The sequence below is a fragment of the Pseudopodoces humilis genome, chromosome 1, assembly GCF_049639895.1.
Source record: "Pseudopodoces humilis isolate 2021_Gansu_Grassland_sample_001 chromosome 1, ASM4963989v1, whole genome shotgun sequence".
Lineage (NCBI taxonomy): Eukaryota > Metazoa > Chordata > Aves > Passeriformes > Paridae > Pseudopodoces > Pseudopodoces humilis.
The window spans coordinates 6,787,876-6,806,167 of record NC_142200.1 but is presented as its reverse complement, the minus strand read 5'-3'; positions in this window follow the sequence as shown (position 1 = coordinate 6,806,167).

Here is an 18,292-nt window from a genome sequence, read left to right as displayed (position 1 = left end):
ACAAGCTGTGGGAGAAACATCAGCTTCTGCTTCTTTGGAAACTGATCCTTTTTAATTTCTCTAATGACACTAATTCTTACTTTTAAGAAGCCAAAGAGAAATAATTTCTTGTTCATTGCTTTCTCCCTAACAGTGATCTGGGAAATGGAAGTGCCTGTCTTACACCAAGATAGCTTGGCTTGTTAATTTTAACACAATTAAGGATGAGGGAACACAGCTGCCATCTGAAAATGGGCACTAGGCTACACACCAGTGAAGAGCAAGAGCAGTTTCAGCTGAAGAAAAATTTTCGAAGAACAAAAGAATATTGAGAAAGAATAAATTCAAGTTGAAAAGTAGAAGAAAGATTTTAGCCATGAAGAAAGTGAGACCCTGGGATAGTCTACTGGCTAAGGGTTGGCTTTGACTGAGCTATATTTGTACAAATAGACCTATTTATTTTGAAGAAAACATCCTCACTTTTTCCTAGGAGCCCAGATCAGTTGCATCAGGTGTGTTAAATTTTCACATGATTTGGTTAGCATCTCTTCAGGTTGCCTTTGAGACTCTTGTCTGAATACTCATGACCCATTTGTAGGAGGATTAAGCATGGACTTCTACTCATTTGTGCAGAGGTACTTGAATGAATGACCCAGATGCTTTAATCACTCAGATATCCCTCCTCTTGGAGGGGGTGGAGAGAATCCTGAGTGATTTAAAGATACAGCATACATTTAATTAATGAAAAATCTCATATGGCACAATGACAGAGGAGCCCACCTGATTTGCTGGGAAGGCTTTTCCCATTTTCTGCCCTATTTTTGGGAATGAAAAGTAGTTTTAAGAACCTGCTCAACTCTTGTCACTGCAGGATCATAACACTACACCTTCCGTCCATAATATTTTATCCCCTCAAAAACCTGCTCTGATGGAGTTTTGTTCCAGCAGTTCCCCCAGAGGACTTTGCTCTCCTGTCTAATAAATTTCACAGTTAGGAAGCTTTCTCTCATGCTTTGTCACTCAGAGCCACATAAGAATGGATAAAGAGCTGCCTTCAGACGTCAGAGATGAAGAGTACTTATGTTCATGGGAACAATCCCAAAAGGAGTGAGATGAAGAACTACTGCAAATATCAGCAGTGTGGTTACCTTTGCTCACCTTATATAGCAGGGATCTAGCAGGAAATGCAAAGGTGTGAATTTCAGCACTTGTGAAATGCCAGATTTACAGCCTTAAATAGCAAATTCTTCTGCCTCTCCACAAAACAAATATAGCAGGATGTCCACTGTGAGAGTTTTCTCACAAGTAGGCATCAGCCCGAGGGTGAGAAATGGTAAATAGGCACCCAAGGTGGGGAAGAAGTGGTCTTTCGTCCTCTGAGTGACAGAAATTGAGGCAGGGTCACCCATTTTTGCATTGTTGATGTCTGACACAGATGAAATGAAAATGGTTGTTGTGAATATGGGCTCATTTTAACATAGCAACGGAAGATTTCTTTTCCAATGGCCAGCCACTGAAATCAGCTTATCACCTGCCAGCGGATTTAAAAACAATGTCATGGAAGGTGATTTGGGCTGAGATGTCATCTATAAAATATTTATTATAATGAGATATATGGCTTTCAGTCACTTATTGCATCCCGCAGTAGCTGCTAGATGGGTTAAAGACCAAATTACTCAATCCTAATGTCATACACAGCTCTTGCACAGTATTTTTATTGCTAATTACTTGGTGGCATTATATTCACATAAAATAAGACCAACATGGACATGGCTGTTTGGGCAGCCAGGTTGGACCTTTCCTGTGTAGCTCTTTACCTTGTCAGCAGAGGTGAATCACTAGTTGAAGCAAGATCCAATCTGAAGCTGGAGTGTTTAATTACCCTTGAAAAATGCAAAGGTCAAAATAGGACAGGAACGACAAAGTCAATTGAGCATCTGGACAGAGTCCAAGCTTCAGTCCTCACTGTCATCTCCTTGTTTCTGCTTTTGGAGGAGTCTACATATAAATGTAGTTGTGTGAAGATACTTGCACTGTATTCTATAGTTCTTTCTCTCTTTTTCTCCTTTTTTCCCCCTCCTTTCCTCCTTCTCCTCTTCCTGCTTTCTTTCGCCTTCTCCCTCTTCTCCTTCCTCCCCTCTCTTGCTGTCTTCTTTCTTACATGTGGAAACTCAGAATTCCTTCCCCTCCCCTCCCCTCAGATGGGATACAGCCTGTGGGTGGGGATAAGGATCAGGCCCAGTGAGGGGATCCAGGATGACACAGCCTGAGATACCCATGGGCTGGCACTGAGCTGGTTCCTTGACCCAGCAGCCAGCCCTACCCTGTGTGTGGGGACTCTTGTAGCCCTGACACATATTCCTTTCACAGATTTTATCTGTGGACACACACGTAGGATCTGTACATCAAAACACTTTGCATATGCGCATCTGGTGCATAAATATGCAGGCAGAGAGGCACTTTGATAGAATCAATTAAAAGCTCTCTGCAACACTCAAGTTTTGCTGATCGTTAATCACAGATGTCTGATATCTTTTTATCTCAAGTCAAAGATTCTCTGTCTCCTTTATAGCAATCAATACACTGGGGTCGTCTCACAAAGTCCACGGATTTTCATTTCAGTGATCTGACAGGACAATAAACATGTGATTCTGACCCACGTAAGAGGCTTTGGGTGCCGCATGTGAAAGACTGCTTGTGTTATATCTATAATTCATTTGCAGCTTGGTCTCTTGAGGGAGCGGGGGGAATCATGGCAGCTGTTTAACAACCCTCAGTTACAACTGAAAGTAAAGGGAGCCACAATTCAGCTGAAACATTATGTAAAGATTGTGCTCACTGGGCCAGAGAACCTGAACTAACATGTCTGTTTTTGTGAGGAGTGTTGGGAGATTTTTAATGACTGTAAGATCCTTGATTTTATGGCTCAGTCAGAAGTACAATAGCCATAATAACATATTGTAGTGATAGTATTCTTGCAACTACCATGTTTTAAGGATGTGTGAAAGAAAAAGTTACTGTAGTGAAGTAATACCATTTATTAGACCAAAAGAGACACCTGGAAAAAAGCCGATGAGATTCCATGCACATCATCCTTTCTGCAATTCTCAAGCAGAGAAAATAGATGAGAAACTAGGTAGGGCAGGGTGTAACTGCTCTCAGTTTAACAGTAACACTTTAATTGTTTCAGACAAAGTGGCTGATGAAAATGAGGCCCCATGGGACAGAGAGGGATGGGTTATTACTGCCCCAATAGCCATGTAAGCAGCAGGATGTGGTACACGTGGAAAATGGCAGTGCTGGACCAAATCCAGCATGTCACAGCATCATGGAATGGTTTGGATTAGAAGAGACCAGATTGTTCCAACCCCTCTGACATTGGCAGGGACACCTTCCACTAGACCAGGTAGTTTTAACCCTGTCCAGCCTGGCCTTGAACACTTCAAGGGATGGGGCATCCACAGCTTCTCTGGGAAGGGTCAGTGGGCATTGCTGGCCCTGCTCTGACTGCAAGGTGAACTGATTTGGCACTTAGAGCAGTTTAAACTTCTGTGTTTCACCTTTTTGTTGGTCTGGTTCTGAACATAGCTTGGACAGTTTAGCTGATGCACCAAAATCTATTGAAAACCTGAAAAGCAGATTAAATGCTTCTATGCAGAGAGAGAGAAAATGAAACACTTAAACTCAGCCCTTTGTAACAGTCAAGAAGATACAGGAGAGGACAGGGAACAACACAGAACGTGTTTCTAAGCAGCTGCAGAAGTACCACAAGCTCACAGATCTGAGATGCTGTATTTGGAGTTTTTATCCTCATAGAGGAAGTAGTAAACCTAAAAATATAACACATGTGAAGGAAATAATGAAATAGCTTTCACAGGGGAAGAAATTACCCGGGCTATCAATCACCATCTTGGAAAAGGTGTTTGCAGGGGTGGTGAGAGAGAAGATGAATGAGGTTGGGCTGGCTAGATGGACCTCTGACCTGGGCACTGGATGGCCTTACTGGCCACACAGAACACTGCTCTGCTCTGGTTCTTTCTGGTTCACAGCCATGAACCCAGAGCAGAGTCAAGGCACCTCTGCTTCCTGGTACTTGTCTGAGCTCTGCTTTGAGTCCTTTATGAGTTTTCCACATGCCTTTGCTCGACTCCAGGGACACAATGGCTCTCTGCCAGCTTTTGTCAACAGCATGTGCAAGGACACTGTTTGCAAGACAAAATAACTGGTGTTAAGATTTCTCTGTAAAGAGGAAGAGTTTGCTTTATTAAAAGGTCGGTTCTGCATCTAAGAGGTTAATAAGTATTCGCTGCCACTCATCAATGTCAAGACTAAAACCAAACAGGAAAATGGCAATCTCTTTCTCTTTTGAAAAGGAACTTGTTGAAATAACTGCCTAAGTCTGTCCTCTGTTTACTAAAACGGCTTCGGAAATCTCTAAATCCATTTATCCTGGGGATTATCATCATCTGGTTTCCAGACAACATTCTCATTTCCTCCAGTGAGGTTTTTTGATACCTTAGGCCATTAGCTGTGGTATTGATCTTTTCTTAAGACGTGAGAATTTCTACAGCAAAGGCAGCTCTGCATCTAAAAACCCCAAGCCAAACCTGTTTGTATCTGAATAGCCAGAACAGCATTGTGTTAGGTACAAAATTTAACATTCTGTAGCTTTTGTTTATAATAAATGTATCAAGGCAGTCTCTAAAGACATCTTTCACAGAATAGACTGAGCCTGTTATCAGCCACTTGGGGAAATTCTGTTCCAGAAACAAAAGCCTGTGACATGCCAGTCCTTCAGCTCCTAGTCCTATGGCTCAGCCCTGGGGAAAGAGATAACAGGCAGTGCTTGGGAGTGCAGCCTCTGAGATTTCACCTGGCTCTTCCTACCCCAAAATCCACCCCCCTCACAAATCCTGTGCATCAGTCCATAGAAAAGTAGTAACCAAGACCCTTATTACTCATCCTAAATCATCTGTCAGGGATTGTCAGGATGGTGCCTCTGTAATAGAAATGCAGGGAAGAAACCTCAAAGAAGAGTCTGATAAAATAAATCACCACATCTTTACTTATTTTTTCCTGCTTTACAGGCCCTTTCCCCTTTTGTCTCCCACTAACCAGGAAATGTTGGAATCCCACAGTTACTCCTCTATTAAAGGAAAACAATCCAGTAACTTCAGGAAGAGGGAGATGAAGGCAGATGGGAAAGAAGGTGAGACATTGGACCATTTGGACAGGTGGGAATCTATTGCTATTTCTAAACTAGTGGGAGCTTGTTGAAAAGCTTAAGTTTCTCAGAAAAAAAAGTTTTCTCTGTAGCTGTAATCCATGAGGCAGAGAACAAAGAGTTAAGTTCATTCACCTTAGCTATCAGGATAAATTGTTTTCCCAATAGTTCAGCCAGAATCTCGGTATAGATAACTCTTGTTCCCCTATCCTCCAGTACCATGACCTTCAGCAAGTCTCTCTCTGTTAAACCCATGAGTCACCCAGCCCTATACAGAGTTCATGGGAGGGGAGAGGTTCCCCCAAACACTGCAAAAAGAAGATTGACTAAAAATGCCTGTCATGGAATAGGAAAAAGATTGCTAGAATTTGCTTCTTGCCAGTTTGGACTTCTTTTGGTGCTTGAAGCATAATTTTCAGCAGTTACAGAGAAGTGTGATTTAAAATTTCTTAATCAGAAGAACCCTCAATGTATGAAAGTCTTCATTAACACCTAGGAGCAGTCATTATGGTCAAAAAATTCAAATTTGTGTGCCTTAAGTAAGAATAAGTATACACTTTATCAGTTTTTCAGTATGTCTGAGCACCTGAAGATAACATTTAAGATGAGTTAATTACAGGATCCTAAATATGGATTAAAGGATTAGTTTTAGACATCAAATTGTGAAAAGTTTAGCTTATGTAACTTACCAGGGCCACATGGAAAGTTGTTGGATTTAGATGTAGAATCACAAATCTTCTTAAACAGGAGGAAGGATGCAGCAAAAGATCCAGGTTTGTCTTCCTTGTTTGCCACAAACTACTTCTTCCCAAAACCCAGTAGGGAATTAAAAACCATAGGACTTGGTGTTCTTTTTCTGAAGTTTCTTTCTTAATTGTTTTAGCAGTTAGGAGTGATCCTGCAGTATAACAAACCAAAACTCCAACCAACAAGCAAACAAATCCCTGAACAAAACAGTCATTTTAGTCTATAGACAGATGCTCAGAGTGCAGCCACCTCTGCCAGCTGATGATATTATCGTGTTCAGCTGCTATTTTGCAGCTCTGAATTTGTATCCCTTTCCCTTTTCCCTTTCTGCAAGCATTTCAGCTCTTCTGGCAAAATGAGTCCTGTGAACCCTCCCTAACTCAAACAGTAAAAATAGGTGATTAGAGTTATTTCAGCTAGTTATGGTTGAGGAGCATAGATATAACAGTGCTGAAATGGGGGTGGAGGACAAGTAATTTTTGGCTACAAACAGTAACAGCTTCAACATAAAGAAGAGAAAATTTGGAAAAGGACACTAGTTTTACAAGCTGAACATACTGAGTTCAGCCTCACAGCCCTCAGACTAATTACCCTGAGATAAAACAAGTGGATTTTAGCTTTTCCTTAAATAGTGAAGATAATCTGGTAGTGATTTAACAGTGAATGTCACAGCAAACAGATTCAGGACTAGAACTCAGCCAGACAAGCAATGTTCTTTCCCATGCAGTGTTTTTAAATAAATACGTGTGCTTTTCTTTATTAAAAGTTTCTTTCTGTCTTGCCTCTTCTTCTCCCAAATCGTGCCAGTGAAAACTCTGCATTTTCAGAAGTTTATCTAGTTATATGCAATATCAGCCAGGGTCAAAGATCTTCCTTTGCTGTTATTTCGAGCCTGGCTGCCAAAGAGGAGCTGCACAAAATGTCAGCCCGCTGGTGGCCTGTGAGGGCTGTACTAGAGCAGCACTTCAAAGAGGCAGCTCAGGGGGAAATTGGTTCTCAGCTCGCTGTGGGGACCCGTGTGATTCACAGAGCCCCCGCTGGCGACAGCGACGTGGCCAGAGCTGTGCGCGGCTCCGCGTGGGGAATGAGGCTCTAAGAATTCACACAAATTAAACCTTCCTACTTCAAGCAAAGTTTGGATACCTGTTGGAAATCAAAGCGGCTCATATCGCCCCTATTATGCAAATAACACGATGAGGAGGCTGGAGTGGCAAATGTGGCCAGTGAGGCATTCCCCATCGTACTTACCTGCGGCTGGCATTCAGTGGTCCATGAAAATGTTACAGCAAAAGCCACAAATATCTTATAGCAGCCTGGAACAAACGTCTTTAAACTACTTCAGTGAAAAATCCAAAGACATGGGGTGGTAGAACTATGTTCTTTTTGAAATAAATGATTCCATTAAGATAAAATATTTATAGAAATTGGATCAGCTAATGAGGATTTAATTTTGGAGGAAACTCATAAAATGCTGGTCATACCAGGGCACATTTTTCTCCCTTTTTGGAACAAAAATTTCTAAAGGGAAGGTTTACGAAACAGAAGTGAATTAAAATCATTCATGGCACATAATAAAGATGTTGAAAAGAAAATGCTGATTTTCTGTCTCAAATGGAGTTTGTGGATCACCCCAGATAAAGGTATTTTGGGGGCGAAAGGAAAATTTACTTTCAGTGAGAATATCTACCTTATAATGTATCAATCTAAAATAAATTTTATTACTGAATTTCCTCACAGAGGAGAAATATTGTCATAACACAAACCTTTGTTACTTGGACATGGGCAGCAGTGCTGTGCCAGCTGCAAAGGAAGGGTTATTTCTGGTGAAGAAATTTTGCATTTCCTTTGGTGCTCCTCTGTGATTAGGGACCCTGAGCGATGAGAGGAGGCGACTTATCTTGAGAAGCTGATGAGGTTATCACTGCCAGTTCACTTCCCCCTTCCTCCTTCCCCAGTCTGCCCTACTTTACCCTCATCCCACTCACCAATAACTAAACTACTTTTCAAACAGCACCAGGACCACAGGGCAGAATTTTAAGGAAAGCAGAGTTGGTGGTGAGTTTCCATAAACTGTGATGCTGATGGCTGCAGTGATGAGGAGCCTAATGGATGAGCAGCTCAGATGTCTCGCTGTGAAGGGCAAAGGGGCTGCCAGAGGCAGGACTTTGTCTGTTGGCATCTTAATTGCCAGATTTCAGAGCTGCACATAAAAATGCAAACCCTGATGCTGCCCCTGGCAGCTTCTTGGAGTTGATCTGATTCACACCAGCCCGGAACACAGTGAAGAAAAGCTTTGAAAAGCAGGGAATGATGGTCTTGTAGAGAACAGAATCAAAATTAGGAACAAGATCTATGAATTAACTGCAAATTTCAGTAGCTACAGTAGAAAAGATGAGGCCATAAAAGCAAGTGACAACTAAGGAGCTGACTGTGGATCCCATATGGCATAAGTCCACTCTATTAAGAGCAGACTAGGGCTGAAGTTTGCATAGACAGCAAGAGAGGTAATGCAGAGAATGGCACTGAGGGCAGTGAATGGAAATGCCCATCTTTTGTAGTGACTTTACACTGCCAACAGGTACTTCACAAACTTCTCGACACATGGCTTTTCCTGACTATGAAATAGGCAGCAAATCTGAGCCAAGTGTGGCTGCAGACTTACAGCAGGACGTGAGGCAGGACCTTGCACACATCAGGGAGAGGGGGATGCCCAGGGCTTGGAGTAGCACAACTTTTGGAAACCCAGCATTGGAAGGCAATGCCTGCTTGTAGACTACAACTTGCTTAGGGTCCTCAACTAGAAAATGTTATTTGACTATGTGTAGCTTCCATGAGCTGAAACAAAAAAAGGTTTCTGCAGCTGTACCAGATGTGAGACTAGGTGAGCTTTTGGAAGCAGGAGTTGTCCAGAGAGGTTGTGCGTTCTCCATCCCTGGAGGTTTTTAAGGCTTGACTCAATAAAGCTCCAAACAACCTCCCCTGATTCCAAAGCCGTGCTTTGAGTAGGACTGCAGGGCTCCTGAGGTCTTTTCTAGGCTGAATTATCTTGTGTTTTCCTTTTTATTTTCTGGTACCAATTAAAGTGAAACAGTACCAAAATATAGCAAGAGAATTTATGCAATTACTTACTCGTCCCTTGGTATTGCTAATGAGTGCAGAAACATAAAAGATCCTACACCCCCAGAGGATTTTGGAGATGGATCTAAGGAGAGGATGGCTCATATGCAGGGCATGATTCTTCAGGGGTTTAGCAGCATCAGTCCCCACTCAGTGCACCAGTCAAAGACTCAAGGCTTTCTTCTGTGCTTTCACAACCACCCTACACACTTCTCTCTGCCATTGTAACTTCTGCTGTGAGATGCAGTGAAGTCTTCCTTTCACCTCCCTGTCAATATTTATTGTGCATGTGTAATTTGAATACTTTAAGATAATGAAATAAAATTCCTGTCTGCATTCATCAAGACCAATATATCTGCAGCATAAAAATCTGAATACAGAACAACTTGAAACTACCAGAGGAGATAGTGAAATAGATGAACCTCTGTGTAATAAATAAACAACTTCATAGTCATAGCAGTGGTGCCAATGGGGAAAAGGGATTGTGGTGTCCCAGGTGCCTCAGAGAAACCCTTTTCTGGCAATTACACAGCTTCAGGGCTGGCAAACACCAAAGATTCATCAGCAAACAGTCTTTGTTTTCATACTACTACAATGAACATGTGGAAACACACTTGTGGAAAGTCTCATTTTAAGGGATTGTATCATTTTAAAGGAGCACTTCATCAAAGTGAAGATGATTATAAGTTTAAGGATTAGAAATGGTCTTCTAGGCTTGGTCTGCAGGGTGTGACTTATGGTTACTGCCTGGAAAATGCAGTTCACCTGAAAATTATTATCTTAAGATTGTTTAAGTATCACTGGCTAATGTGAACAAGCTTGATTAAGGCAGTTTTTAGGAGGTGAATTAATTGCAGGATATAGACTTTTAAAGAAAAACTGTTTTCCCAGAGCTGTCCACATATTTTGTATGATCAGTCAGACCCTCCTTCTCCCTTCAATATTATTTTGATACTGATGAATTAATTTGCATAAATTATTAGATATTGAGTGGGGAGACAGAGTATGAGAAAGGAGAGGATGTGTCTCAGGAAATTCCTCTGGGATCACTGGGGGAGGCTACGAGGAGGGAGTTGAAAATTGGGACAATTTAAATTAGTCACTGGCAACTGAGAAAGTAGAACAATACCCGAGACACATAGTGAAATGTGGAAGGAAAGGAAAATAAATCTCTGGGTACAGATATAAAGATGTTCCTGGGCCTGCATTAGCAGAGAATTCTCAAGTCCATAAGAGCTCAAAACATGTAGAAAATTTAAGGAGAAACAAAAATGAAAGTTTTATTATTATTTTCTTGTAATAGCCAAAACAGGGAAAGGTATCTCATCTACCACAGATTAGGATAAATGAATTTCTATGGGGATGAAAGGAACCATTTTAAACCATTCAGTTTGATTGCAGATGTCAACATCCCAAGTGAATTTGTAGTCTTGAGGCTGGAATCTTACTTGTGCTCTACAGAAAGTGGGAGAGAAGCCAAACACATCAGTGTCACATTGAAACCAGGGCCCTGGGGAAGCAGTCCCTCCCAGGAAGCTCCCACCGGATGCTGAACTGTGAATCATGTGTGATTTATACTTGTGCTTTGATTACAGCTAGTTGGGAATTATTTTCAGCTTTCCTTTCAGAAATTAAAATTCATCATAAATGTCTTATTTTTTATTTTTTTTTCTGCTCCCCTAGGACATAGATGCTTGAGTGGAGCAGATCGTCAGGTAATATTTCTGAGCATTACCAGAGAAACAAAGAAAGATATAGAAAAGCCAAGACAGTAATGATATCAGCTGGAAACTAAGCTTAGAGGTAGGTCTTAGTCCAGTGCTGCAAGGAAGCAAGAAAAAATCTGAACCAAGATCCCTCCTACGTCCAGTCTGGCCTATTGGTTATTCTGGTTAATGCAATATTGTGTTGTGATTATCTCACTGTGACCGATTCTCATCGGGTCATGAATGGCTCTGAAAGACTTGCAGTGTTGTATACCAGCACTCCTGGAAAATCTCTCCTAGCCATTCCTCAGCTGAAATCTTTTGATTTGCTTATATCTATTTTTGTTCAGTGTTTGACTTCAAACAATGACACACATCCTTCCAAAAAAATAAAAAAATATGGAAGGAGGTACTTGGAATAGTCTAAGTCAACACAGGCTCAGTAATTCATGGATTTATAGTTTCTCCCTCCAGCAATTCCCTTCCAAACACCCAAAACACCCAAGAGGACATGAAAATTACAAAGTGCCTACAGTCCCTTCCTTGTATTTAAGATCCCTCTAGCAAGGCTTTATATTTGCATTTTTTATCCCCTTCTTTCTCTTGTCTGATTGTGGTTGTAAAAGAGAAGACTGAGGGCTTGTGTTTGACTTCTAACTTTATCTCTGCAGTGTGCAATCAGAAGTGTTTTTCAGGCAGAAAGAACACTTTCAGGCAGAAGTCTCGTGTTTGCCTTTTGTTCCACATGAAAGAACAGCACACGTCCTGTTGTTCATCAGTCAAGGTTATTCCTCTTGGCTGTCTGCTTGCTTCTCCCCTTACTCCTGCCTTAAACTCTATTCAATTTCCTGGAGTTTAACATGTCCCTGGATTCTTTCCCTGCTTAACCCAGGATTGCCAAGGTGGCAATGAGGAGAGTTAGTGGTGGGCATGGTGCTTTCCAGCTACCCTGACTTCTGACACCCTCTCTCTGCCTTACCTGATTTTGGCATAACAGAAATCTCACATCTGTACACACCCCCCCTCAGTTTAGTCCATTAAATATTCAGAGGTGGTTATACAAGTATTAAAATTAATGTTCTGACACAGAAGGTGAGACCAAGACATAAAGGGGAGGCAGCAGCTGTGCTCTTGGCAGTGCCATCCTCCTGAGCCCACGCTGGTTTGGCACTGCAGGAGGACACCATGAGAACTTTGTTTCAGGGAGGAATATGGTTTTGAAGTCCAGGTTTGTTTCAAGTCAGAATGAAACCCAACAAAAATATTGATCATTTCCTTGAATGAAAAGTTCAGGGAGAAATAAAATACTTTTTTTCAGAACACAACATCTTGGCTCAGACTTCCAATTTTAATATTTTGGTCAGGACTAAGCACGGAATAGGAAATGAAAATCCCTTGTTTTCAAATGTCAGAAATGGGACAGACTGACACTGCTATCACACCTCTCCCCTTCTACACCTCCTCATCCCTTCCCATATCATCCACATGAAATTTTGGCAAAAATAGATGAGATTTTCCATATGTGAAGTAACTGACAAAAGCACCCACGCCAGGTTCTGATGAAATCCACTGTCATCCCAATCTGATATGACATTGCCAAGCAAGGTGATTGATCTGTAGGGTCTATCTTACAGTGACAACTACAAAGTTGTGAGATCTGGCTACCAACCAGAAAATGTACTGGTAGACTTAAAGCAGTGTGTCAGCAAGTCTTAAAGTTCTGCTTAGACCTGACAGCCTGTTACCAACTAAATCTTTGTATCATTGCTGCTTTGCCTCATAGGGATAGTGTCAGGGTGTGTCTGTGCTGGAGTTTGATGCTTGAGAAAGTGCATGGGCAGAACCACCAGAGTAGCAATAGTGCTGATGGAATGAATTGCTGTTCCAGAGCCAAGTGTCAGCTGGGAAAACTGCCACAGTTCTGCACTGCAGATGTCCGAGTTTCAATATCTGAAGACTCAAAGCCTTTATTTTCTATGACTTCATATGTCCACAAGCACTTTTCAATGCAAAGCATTATCAAATACTGCAGCAGCTCTCTGTGTGCTTGGTCCTGACACAGGACTCCATTTTCCCATCAGGGTTTGTCAGAAGTGAGCACACACAGGCTGTGGAGTGTATGGGCAGCCAGCCCCATCTGTTGCATCCTGGAAGTGTCAGCCTGTAGTGCAAATGCCCCAGACTGCCATACTTACTCTTGGGTTTTCCTGGATGTAAATCCATGCAAACGCAGTTTGGGTACTCTGCAAACACATATGGAGCAAAAGCTGGCTCCTCTTGGAAGCGTTTGTCATGCTAGCACACGCTGTAGGGGTGTTCAGTACATACCCTGAGTTTATACTCACTCAGCCCTTTGTCTACCCAGAGTGCAGCACCTTTTCTGATGCAGTGCCCAGATACAGAGCCTTGCAGATGTCCTTTGGTTAGCTCACGGTCAGCTGGGCTGCTGAGGTGACTTCCTTCAGCCAAGGTGAAGGAAACACAGACACAAACAGGGATGTAACAGTGCAGACACACAAGAGTGCAGGAGGGATGAAGCTATGGTACATGAGCTATGAAATGAGCTATGGTACAACAAACCAGTGGGTTCCCTTTTATTAAATTTTCCTCTGAGTCCTCCAGTATAGCATTTTTGTTATTACCTCCTATTCCTGTGATTGCTTGCCTATCCCATCCTCTTCCCCCAGATTTCTTCTCCCTCCCATCTAACTGTCCCTTCATGTGTGCCTTTGCTTGTCCCTTCTTACCTCACTTGCGCATGCTGTCTCTTTCTTTCCTGGGCTGGAAACCAGGAGGTGCATCTGTTTTCTTCCAGATAACCCCATCCAGAACAGTTTTGGGCAGTCGACATCCAAGGATGGCGTGCAAGGCCACCTTGAGGACAGTGTCTCATTGAGCTTTCTCTGCTGGTTAGAAAATGCTGTTCTGAAGCATTATATTTGAGTTAGATTGTCTGTGAGGGGAAATTTGTGTCCCTCTCTGTTGGGGGAATAATTTCGGTAATGGACTGTCTCCCTGTTTGATGCAAGCTCACCTTGCTGTCCCAGACTCCTTGCTGAGGTCAGCAGCTGTTTGCCAGTGGGAACAGTTTCTGCATGGACATTTTGGGAGACAGTAGTTGAGAAAAAAGGTCTGCTGATCTGTCCCACTGGACACTTGTGAAGGTCCTGGGAGATGGACTTGTCTCCCAAAGGAGACAGTCTCATCTTACACAAAAGTTGTTCTCAGAGCCTTTCAGAGCAGGTTTTCCTCATTGAATTATAACAGGATCCAGGGACAGATGTGTCACTGAACTGTCATTGCCACCTGCTCAGCACTGTACTATCAATCCATGAAGTTTCTCCACACTTGTGTCCGTGTGACCCTTCCTTTCCTCCCTTGCTTTCACGGCTGTGTGGGTTAATGTGTACACACTTCTTTGAATTATGTGTTACAATTACAAGGACATCTATTTTCCAGGGGAAAGTGCCCTAACTGTTTCCTGTGACCTTTTGGTTTTTGACAAATCTGTCAGTCATCTATCTAGAGGCTAAATTACTTCAGCATCCTTTTCATCTTTTGTTCAAAAGTAGCTTTTTAAAAGCATTGCTTCCGTATCTGTGAACATTTGCATCCTCAGTGTAAGATGATGGAATTTGTAGAACTTCCTCTATTACTTCCTTAATAAGAAAAAATTAAAATGGAAAACGTGACTTTTTAAAACTTTCTGAAGGATATTGGTCTCTCCCAAGAAGTTTGGATTGGGTTCTCCAATGCCAGAAGGCCAAGTTTCTACATCTACAATCAGAAAAAATAAGGACAAATCTGTTTATCAAAGGATGGTTGGAGTGAGCTTGAGGAAAGAAAAAACACACATGGAGGCCATGGAGCCAAGCCACAATAGTTCATGGGGCAACTTCACTAGAGATTTTTCATGTGTTACGGCACAGGAAAAGAAAATTGAGATTCTGGAATTCTGACTTCTAGAAAATCACAGTGAGATTCCAGGAGAAAAAACTTCAACCCAATTGCAAAAGAGCTCTGTCTCATGTAGTTGTTTTTTTTCTTGTGTTTTTCTTCCAGGGAACTGTTACTGTGATGTACTAACATGATTGCTGCATTCAGTGTGACTCCAGCTCCAACAGCTTCTCTTGTGAGTAAGCATGAGTAGGAGCAATGTTTAATTTCTCTGTGACCATACAACATTTAACAACCTTCTAGCACAGTGAGCAGGAAGAGTGAGCTGTACTTGGTGTTCTGAAGTATTTTGGTGCAGGCTGCTGTGCTATGGAGGTAGGCTGATAGTGTGCAACCTTTCAAAGAATTTAGCTATTGAATTAAACCCCCACCTTTTACAAATAGTAGACAGGCACTCTAATGCCAGACTCTTACAATTTCTAGTACCTGTCGTTGTTAATTGAATGGTAAAAGTTATTTTAAGAGTTCTAGCAGCCACTGGAGCCTATCCCTCCCTCTCCATCCATCCATTCCTCTCACCCCCTGCTCCTTCATTTGCAATGCAAAGAAGAAAGAGTTTGGTGACATGAGAGCAGGTATGAAGGCAGGGTGGGACTGGCAGCTCTCAGCAGAGAAGTACCTCCATCAGTAGGGAATACAGGAGAGTGGGGACAGCAGGAAAGGGAAAGATGAAGTGATCCTATTTATAAATGTATTCCCCCACTCCCTGTCTGTGCTATGCAGATATCTCAGCAGCGCAGATGGATCTGCATACTGATGAAGGCATGGGGCATCTATGAAAAATGCTGGATCTGGCTGAGCTCCCTGCAGGCACAGGATCTGCCTTCTCTTCTATTAGAGCCCAACACACTTGCATTTTTCAAAGCTTGGACATGCATGCCAGGATTTGCTGCTGGTTCATGACTTCTTCCGCCTAAGAGCAAGGCCCAGTTTCCACTTCAGCAATCAGATAAAAGAGTGCAAAGTGACTGGACAAGAGACTGAACCTATGAGCAAGAGTTAACTCCAAATTAGCTCATCAGCAGGAATTGTGAATAGGGGAAAATGAGTATCACTACAAAAAAGGCCATGTAAATCACCAGCCAGGATGCCTGGAGAAATCCAGCTCTCTCTGTCAAATATGAGAGATCAGCTTGCTGAGGTGCCTGGAGGGTTGTAGAGAAAAATCTGGGCAATTCCTCAAAGCCAAAGCTTTGTGCTACACCAGCACTGAGAGGAACATAACGGGGTTACTGTAGTTTCTTTCTTAGTGTCTACATCTGACAGTGCCATATGAATATCAGTGAAGTGGCACAATACCCCATGGAGGTAGGTATGAGAAATCACATCTTTTCATTACAGACTTCAAAGAATCCATCAAAGTCGAGGATTTCTGGTTCCAAGGTACTAAGCAGTGCTTTCTCTGGAGCCAGTGGGAGATGTGGGTGTCCAGCTTCCCCCAATACCAGGCGCTCAGTAACTGGCCTGAGACCACAGACCAGAGACAGATCTGCTCAGAGCTCAGGTCTTGTGACTCTCAGAACACCTGCTTTTCCTGTAAAATAATCCTACCCTGTAGTCTTGAGCCAAAGTATTTGGAGAAGGAAAATGACTGGGAAGGGCAAGGTCTGTGCCATTTGAAGTTTTGAGAGACTGGGATGATAAATATTAGCATCTGAAAACCCCTCAAAGGTATCTCTTTAATATCCTGGCACAGATGGAATGATGTCCTCAAGGCCAGGGCAACTGTGATCCTTGATGAGCTCCTTGGACATTTAAGCTTCCCTTAGTTCTTTCTTATCCATGACAGATTAGCACCCTTTCCAAAATGTGTCTTATGCCAGCTCCTAGTAAACAAATTGCTGTGCTGCAAGAAACATTGTCACTGCTGACTGCAGTAAACCAGACAGAAGCCAAAGACCTGAAGACTCAGAAACCTCTTAGGAGATCTTTCTGGAAAGGAGGAAAGGTTGCACCACAGTAAGCCCAAGCAGAAGCTCTGGGTTAGCTGGGCTCTGCAGCTGTCAGGGCAGCAAAGCTGCTTTCAACTCCCCACGAGAGGGAGGACCCCTGCCAGAGCAGGGGAGCACCATGAACCCAGGTTCCCTCCTTTCTATCCCCGATGCTGGCTTGTTCCAAGCCACCCTTTCAGAGCAGACACATGGCTAACACAGCAGCATTCCTGCCTTGAGCAGTGCCCAGGCACCACAGGAGAGAATCTACCTTTGTTTGTAGAGCCACTTGAAATAACATCCAGGGAAATCTTGAGAAAGGTTTTGATCTTTCCTTCCTGGCGTGGACCAGACATTGCTGCCAGTACAGACTGTTCAGCCCTATCAGCATGATAGATGCTCCTGCAAAGAAACAGTTTTAGCTGCTTTAGTACATATCTGCCATCACCATCTGCTATTTGTTGGCATGAATGTGTACTATAAGGAAACTAGGTTCAAGGGTAAAAAAAAAAAAAATACCTCACCAACCTTTTAGAGTTTTAAGTTCATTCAAAGGTTTCAGTTTTGTTTTGTTTCGAATATTGGATAGGCTCACACAAAGCACAGTGTGTCTTCTGTTCTTGAGTTCTTATGACCTTTCTTTTTTTTGTTGAGCATTGTTATTGCTAGAGATCTTCAGACTATGATTCTGTCCTTACAATAAGCACTAGGAACTCAGTTAACTTGGTAGGATAGTCCTTGCAAGGTGTAGGAGACCTTGTGAAAATGAGCATGAGATTTTTCAGATGATGTGCTTGCAAGAGCCTCACTGTATTCTTGACCAGAACTATAGTCTGTTTCCTTCTCTCACTGGGGTTTTCTGTCCCAGTTAACCCAAGGCAGCTAAAGAGGGCCCTGAACAGAAAACCGTCCACAGGAATATGAGAGACATCAAATAGACTCATCCCTCCTTGAAAGTAGAAACATAGAAGTTTTGTGTGCAGTATTAGTGAGCAATATTTGTAGAGTGCTTTGAAGTTAGAAAGCACTATATAAATGCTAAGTATTATTAACGACATGAATCAGTCTTCTTCAGAGAAATATAACACTGCTAAAGATGGGAGAGACGTCTCTTCCTTTCTTAATGATAACCAACCCCCAAAGTTATTCATAAAAATTACTTTTAAAAATAGATCAAATGATTTCCCCATCCCGTGATAATCCCTCTGATTGCCCCCATGTTTCAGTTCACTGTATCATCTCAGAGATCAAAGGATGTGTCTGAGTCTGGCAAACCAATCCCACAAAGAAGAGAACATTCTGCTGTAGATAAACAAAATACAATTTCCAGATAACATCATGGTGCTGATCAAAATAGCTGCTTTTCCAATTAGATTTCAAAGAATTCTTAATTGTTATTGATTTAATCTGGAGATGTGCAGATTTTTCCACTTAGGAACCTGTTTCACAGGGAGCTTATTACCCTGGGGATTTCAGTTACAGACAGGTTTTAGTAAGCAGCAGCAGCCTGGCTGTCAGGCAGGTGACAATAAAAAGGGAATCTGTCCAGATGCAGAAGACAGTGCTATTTGTGCTTCTGTTTCCTGCAGTAATTTAGAGCACATAGTCTTATCCATTCTGAAATGGCAGCA